This window comes from Leiobunum rupestre, chromosome 8 (assembly GCF_980474605.1).
Source record: "Leiobunum rupestre chromosome 8, qqLeiRupe1.1.hap1, whole genome shotgun sequence".
In the NCBI taxonomy this organism is placed as follows: domain Eukaryota; kingdom Metazoa; phylum Arthropoda; class Arachnida; order Opiliones; family Sclerosomatidae; genus Leiobunum; species Leiobunum rupestre.
Genome location: NC_143391.1, coordinates 31004660 through 31013396, shown reverse-complemented (window position 1 = coordinate 31013396; position 8737 = coordinate 31004660).

Sequence of the window (8737 nt, the reverse complement as noted above, 5' to 3'; positions counted from 1 at the left end):
TAGAACCATTAGAGTAGAATAAAAAATTCAAATATTAAAAAAAAACAATCTACTTTTCCTTAAAGACGTTAAAAGTGATAAATGTTAGGTGTTTGAATTATGTTTAGTTAATTTATTGCTTAAAATAACTCAATATCTGAGAAAAGAAACTATATGGCGCTATTATTAAAACTGTACGTTAATTAGGTAATTAACGACCTTCAGGAAAATTCTATGGAAATTACAAATCACGCAACATTTCAACATTATAGCAATATAGAATGATGAACAATAGTTAGAGATATTATACAGCTCTGGCGTTACGAGTGACAGATATAGAAGTGTTCTACTGTTACTAGAACAAAATTACATAAAATGAAAATGACCTCATCATCATTATAAATTATACGGAACATTTGTTTAGATTATATAAGCCTATTATGTTTATTTTTTCATAATCTTAATTTATTCGGTGAAATTTAACTATTTTCATATCTCTCGGAATGTTTATTAAATGAATTTTTGGGAAAACGCTCGTAGGCAAAGAAAAACCAGTAAAAACCGGAGACTGAAAATATTTGGACGATTATGATAATTGGCCGGTGGCGGCTCCAGCCGTTTTATAATTCTTAATGGTTTTCCCAAAAAAATCTGTATAACATCCCCCTCCGATATTTAAATACCGAGGCGCGGGGGGGGGGGGGGTAATAACGGGCGCAGTTTGAGAAACGTTGAACCGGTCGTCCTTCGAACATTAAAGTAATTCCCAAGGATTTCTGCATGCCAAAAAAAAACAAGATTGACGCGTCGATATAAGAATGTTTCACCAAACATGGCAGTCATGGCTCAAAGGCGAGAGGTGATAGATGGTCAGATAATAGAAATAATGTTGGGAAAGCTATCTATATAGGTGCAACCAGAATTAGATTAGAAGAAGTTACTACAGATAGTGTTCGTACGGAGATCCCCGACTTTTGTCCCCGACTGTGCCGTATTTCCGCCTAGGCCAACCTAGGCCGTGGCTTAGGGGCCCATCCTTGGAAGGGGCCCTCCAGTGACCGTAATTACTGTATTCGAAGGCATAAATCTATAATATCAATCGTAATTTATTTTGGAGAAATTCCTAGGTAGAAGATTTGGTTTTAAAATTACAAAATTTTCTGCCTGGCAGTTTACGGACGCAGCCTTAAATCGCAATGTTGCATAATTATCGCATATTTAGTCGACGATTGTTAAGAGCTTTTATTTAGTAATATAACCGTAGAGCTCAGACTTCTACGCTGAATCAGGGAAATTCAGGCACAGCCTAGTTCCAGGGATAAGAGTAAATGCAGCGCGTGAAAAGGGGGCCCAGACTCCTTATCTGCCTATGGGCCCAGGATCTCTAAGTCCGGCCCTGCCCCTCCCTCCCCTAAACGCCTCGCGTAATTTATGGACGCTCCCTAAGGTGGTGCTGATTATTATTATTATTACCTTCGCACGATCCAGCGGATTTTTCTAAATTTTTTCGGAAGAAAATTATTACGTCATTATAGTGACTTTCCACAAAAATATAGCTTATAATTGCGTAATAAACGCGGTTATTGTAAACTGGCTCGAGCCCACGAGATTGACATATTTATTTTTATAGAGTAGATGAAACTTTTGGAGATCCTTTATTTAATACTTTAGTAAAAATATAGCTTATAATTGCGTAATAAACGCGGTTATTGTAAACTGGCTCGAGCCCACGAAGGTGACATATTTATTTTTATAGAGTAGATGAAACGTTTGGAGATCAGACTTCTACGCTGAATCAGGGAAATTCAGGCACAGCCTAGTTCCAGGGGTAAGAGTAAATGCAGCGCGAGGAAAGGGGGCCCAGACTCCTTATCTGCCTATGGGCCCAGGATCTCTAAGTCTGGCCCTGGTCCCCGACCGACCCCGACCCCGACTGTCGCAAACTAAGTCGGGGTTTTCCTTTTTCGGGGTTATGTTTTCGTAATGTAATTTTAAATTTTCGCGCCGACGCACCCCGCTAAAATCCTAAAAATATAAAATAGATAGGTTCCTTCTCTCCCTTTTTTCGTGGGCGACAATAGAATGATCCGAATGACCTTCAGCTGATGCCGCTGACGTAGTTCTCGCTTGACGCTTGACTCCGACTTAAGTCGCTTTTTTAAGTTTTAGTTTCATAATTGCCGTTGTTTCGGGCTCTCTCAGTCTCAGCTAAGGAGTGTGGAGTTTACTACGTTTGTAAATAACTTGTGAATTTATGAAACAACTTACTTAAACAATCGCCTAAGCTATGACGTCTATTTTAATATCTACCTATCTTATCTATTGTTACTATTACCATAAGCCTATCAACCCTAAGTTTGAAACGCGCATAGCGCCCTTTGTACCACCACTGGACGGGCGAAAAAGAAGAAATCAGGCGATAGTATCTTCACCTGGTTGAGATAAATTGAAGCTTCTTCCTTCCCCCTTTCTCTCTCTACGCACCTCTCTCTTACTAAAGCAGCTAGCGTCATGCATTGCGAGACGCGTTACGTTTCGCTTTTCCGCCACCGGGTGGATTTAGCGCTGTACTTTCGACAGTCGTTTGCTTGAACCAACACTGCCTTTCGATTCAAACTTAGGGTTGATAGGCTTATGCTATTACTAATAGTATCTAGGCTCATTAAAATTGGGGTATTTTTATAATTTTTCTATTCATAATAAATACAAATAATTTTCCATCCCCGACTGCGACCCCGACTTGTTTTTCGCGGGGTTAGACCCACCCCGACCCCGACCCCGACTTTATTTTGACCCCGTACGAACACTAACTACAGAGCCTGAAATTCTGGAAGCGCAAATGCTTTACAAAAGCGTGGGGGTAAGTTTCTTTATCGTTGGAAATTCCACCCCCCTCAAAAAGAGAGAAGATTCTCGAGGGACGCTGGGTAACGATACCGCCATCTAATGTGAGCTAACGAAAGGAAAATATCGTCCGCTATATCGTACGTTTTACAAGGCTTAGGTATGAAGTGTTGTTAGACACGGAAGGGTTGGACTGGGATAACGCCTATTTACCTAAGTTACTAATATATTTAAAACAAGATGTAAGTTTATTTGTGCGTTATTTAAAACATATGCTTCAATATTCTATACATTTTTTATTTATCTTCAATGCCAAAATTCCTAAATACAAATTTACCTACTTCATAATTTAATTCTACATGATAATTAAAATTGATCATCTTTGAAATATCACAAACTAATGTCCCAACTACCACTGATTCTGTAAGGGTGGATTAACTCTTCGTTTTGATGTCAACATTGGCAAATTGTCTTCCTCCTCTCTCTCTGGTAAGTCAAATGCGCCCACAGTGGGCTCTATGGCTCTATGATAACTTCCTCTAATCTAATTCTGGTGCAACCAGGAATCCATACTTCGCGTATGGACAGATCACTCTGACGGCTTTGGCCATGCCTACGAGATAAAAAATCCCCTCTGCGCGCGCTCCCCTCTCACGTTGTTGTTTGTTAAGTTAACATAGTGACGTCAAAAAAACCGTCTGCCACATCGAGACGAAAATCTGCCGCGATAAGCATTCCAAGTAGAGGTATGGATTCCTGGTGCAACTGCATCCAAGTTATGGTACGGAAATCTAAAAACTAGCAGAACTTAAGCACGTCAAAAGAAATCGTGTAGATAAAACCGGTAAATGGCTGGATTTAATCAATACATCGTTTTTCGTTACGTCATTCCACATTTAGTTAGTACTTGTATTACATTTTTAAATATAACTTTAATATTTTTATATTCAAACAGATGGCCCCACGGTATTCGAGTCGCCATACCGTAAGTCTACAATTATGTTAGTTAGTAGAAATAATTACTGCGAGGCAACGTAAAATATACGTCATCATACCTCAAAAGAATAACGGTCACCTAGCGGGGAAAATGATCAAATTGTTTAAGCACGAACTCACTATGACGACGAGGCAAACAGGACATATTAAACTTAAACACTGGAGCATCGACAAACTACTACAGGACTAGTATTACTATACTAAGCCCCCATAGAGGATTTTACTTATAACTGTCCCGCTTTCGACTGCAACGCCCCGGTGCGTAATTCTCGAAAGTTAAAAATCTATTACAAGATGTCGAATACTGCTGTGTTGTTATTTTACGAGTTGGTAATTAATTTTAAGTGATGACACCGAAAAAGTGCTATCATTTTTTGGACTTTGTAAAGTTCATCATCTAGTTTTTCAATCGATTCGCAAAGAACCGACTGAAACCTATTTTGAAAAATACCTAGAAGTAGTGTTCGTACGGGGACAAAATAAAGTCGGGGTCGGGGTCGGGGTCGGGGTGGGTCTAACCCCGCGAAAAACAAGTCGGGGTCGGGGTCGGGGATGGAAAATTCTTTGAGTTTATTATGAATAGAAAAATTATAAAAATAACCCAATTTTACTGAGCCTAGAGGTCTATAGCTTAGGCAATTGTTTAAGTAAGTTGTTTCATAAATTCACAAGTTATTTACAAACGTTGTAACTCCTTAGCTGAGACTGAGAGAGCCCGAAACAACGGAAATTATGAAAGTGAAACTAAAATTTAAAAAAGCTACTCAAGTCGGAGTTAAGCGTCGAGCGAGAACTACTTCAGCGGCATCAGCCGAAGGTCATTCGGATCATTCTATTGTCGCCCACGAAAAAAGGGAGAGAAGGAACCTATATATTTTATATTTTTAGGATTTTAGCTGGGTGCGTTGGCGCGAAAATTTAAAATTACACTACAAAAACATAACCCCGAAAAATGGAAAACCCCGACTTAGTTTGCGACAGTCGGGGTCGGGGTCGGGGATCCCCGACTTTCGGGGTCGGGGTCGGGGTCCCCGTACGAACACTACCTAGAAGATCAAAAATATTTAGTAATAGTTAAACTATAGCTTAAAGTTAAGTATTAAGTAAATTGTAGTTTTTTCTGGGCTATTTCCCCCCTTTAAAAATTTAAGCTCCATTTCCATGTACCGAATTTTTAAATTCCAAATACTACACTGGGTGTTGTCATAAATTTTGCCGCGACAGTATTAGAACCAACATTTATAGACTTACATTACTAGTCCTGTAGTAGTTTGTCGATGACTGGAGTACGCTAAAAATGCGTGGTTATTCTAGAAACGCTTCTCAGTAAAACCTTTAACACGCCGATTGCACTATAATAAAACCACGGAATAGGGGTTTTCATAAAACCCCCATCAAAGAACTACCTAGGAGGTGGTATACTCTAGGAAGGGACAGTGTGTCAGAATTTATAGCCCGGTGTATCGCTAGCAACTGGGGCCATAACACCGGAGGCCTATCATCATAGTGCCCTACGCTAGCGTCCCCAAGCCCGGACAGGTGACAAATCCAGCATGGGTAGCAGAACCCTACTACTGATGGTCGCACCTTTGACGCAAGCCACTCAACCCAGCAGAAGGTGCAGCAATGGGTGGACCAATCCCCACTTCGCACACAGCAGTGGGATTAAGAGTGGATGCTGTCGCAACTGCAGCCGACACCCTACCTACACAGGTAAGGAGTCAAACCCTTTGGAGAGAGCTCCTAAAGGGGAACGACGAGCACACAGCAGTCCAAGTAACCCGGCACAGCTGGCACCGGAGATCCCGGTGTGGCTCCAAAAGGCCTGGAAACAGGACCACCGTGCCTTCATACGGAGGCCAGCCGCCCCACAGCAGGCTACCCAATCCTCCGAGGCAGCCAGTTTGCACCGTTTTGCACGGACCCTCTCCGTTAGCCTGAGCTGAAGCTCAGTATGCAGCCCCTACCTGACCGAAGTCGGAGGTGGAGATAGGACCATTTGATCAGAGCTAACATCTCCCAGTGCGCTACCGCCCTTATGGGTTACAAGAGCCGGACCCTGACTCCCCGGTAAAGCCACCAGTTATTGCACACTCTAACCCACTTAGGGCCTCTAGGAAGGGACATGTAACGGTCTGCAGTCTTTGGTTTTTATTGATTTTTCGGGAAACATGTTTGCCAGCTTAATGACGTACATTCATGCGAGTCGCGCCCAACTGGGTCCCGATCAAGAAGATGTTTGAAAAAATTTCTGTACGAGTTAAAATTTATGACGTCACCCAGATTTTCAATACGATCTCCTCTGGGTGACGTCATGATTTTACCTAGCAACGCAAAAGCCATAATATTTTGATAAAAACAAGACGTACACAATCCTTCTAATGTGTTAAGTTTGTTTGAGCTATTCACAGCAAACTACAACGCCGGTATCACAACCAATATATATCCACAGTCACACATAATTGTGTTTACACTTATGTGTTACTTCTAGTCATACTTTGAAAGCATCGAAGTGTCACTCTTATTTTTTACTTCTGATCACACTTATTTGTTACTACTAGTCAGCCGTTGAGTGTCACACTTATTTCTTCTGGTTATACGACAAAGACTAGTTCGATCAGTTTCGTACTAATTTGTTACTTCTGATCACACCTATTTGTTACGTTGAGTGTCAGACTTATTACTTCTGGTCATACGCCTAAGATTAGGTTGATCAGGGTCATACTTAATTGTTACTTGAAAGCGCGGCGCACTCTGAACGGCCTTAAAAAACGCTAGATTGAAACGGGCGCGTAGACCTCTATAAACACGCGGATTTACAATGTTGGAAATTGCGGGGGTGCGTATACGCTGCCCAAAAAACCTTACTTAGAATTACAATTAAGGAACGTATTTGCAACTCTAGGTTATATGTAAACCACAGCTATTCAAAAATATAACTTTCATGGAAATAGGACTTAAATTAAGGAACTGTATGTAGATTTTGAGGCGAAAATATAAAACCACGAAAATTGGGGTCCCGTAAATTATCCTTAAAACTATACTTTAATTTAATATTTACTGATGTAACCGAAGTTGTAGGTCCGCTGAATCCTAACCTAGCCAATAATATTTTTTTAACGTTATCGGACTTAGTTTTAAATTAAATATCTACCACAATAAGCGAAACCACCGAAAATAGTAAATAGGGCAAATGCCCAACTTCTAGGGCTCCAATTTGAAAACTTTATGAAAGGCTATCAATGGCAATGTATGTACCTTCGAACGAGATATCATTGACTCTTCTAGCCGTAACCGTTGAAGAGATATGCGCGACACGGCGGCAACGGCTACACTGTACGTGAGACTAATACACACAAATCCTTAGGATTGTGTGAAAAAACCATGCGATCCTTGAGCCGCGCCGACGGATTTAAAACTGAAACGTACTGAACTGAACTCCCATCAAAGACTGAGGGGGCAATTATTGTCGGGGGGGGGGGCTGAAACAAGTTATGAAAACAATTATTCCCAACGACATCTACAATCGCCAAATGACCTAAATGCATTAGTTATACCAAACGAGAAGCGTAAGCGGGAGCGAGGGTGAAAACCGAACGAGGGCTTCGCTACTTCCTCTACGGCACCGGATACTACCGAGGCTCTAGTTTCTGGAACATTTCGGAGAGACCTTGGATGTGAGAGACGCCGGTCGATCCGACGATTGCGATCTTTGTCGTCCCGCAGACCCGGCGTGAACCCGACGCTTGAACCCGACGCCTCCCCATCAAGGACACCCGACCCAATTTGCTCCATAAACCGATTAAAGGATGTATTTTCTTGGCGAGGGAAACTTAGGAATGCGACGGGCTTCTTGAACGAAACTTTAACCTTGGGAAATCCCCAAGGTTGCCAGGCGGGGTTCTTAATTCGAAGCGACTAATTTACCATTTATTGATTATGGAAATCACTCGGGACGTCATTCGATCGCGTTTACCAACTTTTATCCGCCAACGATCTCGCGATACCCAACCTTTCCCTTTCAGAAAATATGTAAATAATAGCTTATAGTCCATTTGTAATTAAAAATCCTACTTTTGACGTAGTTGTTTTTCATTGACGTATATAGCGGGAAATTTTCGTAAAAGTAAATTAAAGTGGATATATTATTATAAATAATTCTAATTTTAATTTTTCCCCAATTTATCTATGACGTCTGCAATAAAGGTTAATTAACTTAAAATATTTTAAATTTAACAAAATAAAATATTAATAAGCGCGACCTTATTAAAATTAAAAATTTGAGTCTAGCCGCTATATTAACGTATTTCAACATATTATTTTAAAAAACCAAATATTAATAATCGTGACGTTATTAAAACTAAAAATGTTTTTTTCTAACTGTTAATTTATACTCTATATTATATTAATTTAAAGAAATTAAAAAAATTATATCAAAATTGCTGTACTATAGCTCCTGTAGAAGCGTAACACACGCACTACGCCGGTGTCCAGTGAGAAGTGGACTAGCAGGGGCTGCTCTCTAATAAATCTTTGATAAAGAACTATTTATCAGTAACAAAAACGGTGTCTCTATTTTGACGCCGTTGAAAAAAAATCTAAAAACGAAACTAAAAGTGTAGCCGAAACGACTGCGGGTTGGACCAAAAAGGGTGAAAATATTTGAAGATCTTGGAATCGACCCAGAAGAGTCAAAGCTACACTTCAACAAAAATCCGGGAAGTTAGTTAAAGGCAAACTGCACCCTTAAACCACGCCTAATCTAAAACCACCGGGTTACGGTAACGAACAGAGCGATCATCCCCAAAATGCGTGATCGCCTGGAATTCTTCCATCTCTCTATCTCTCTCTGTGTTGGGAGTTTGGAGTGGATGGCCGATCTATTTTGGAAGCACAGTGATCCCGTCGCACACTTGCT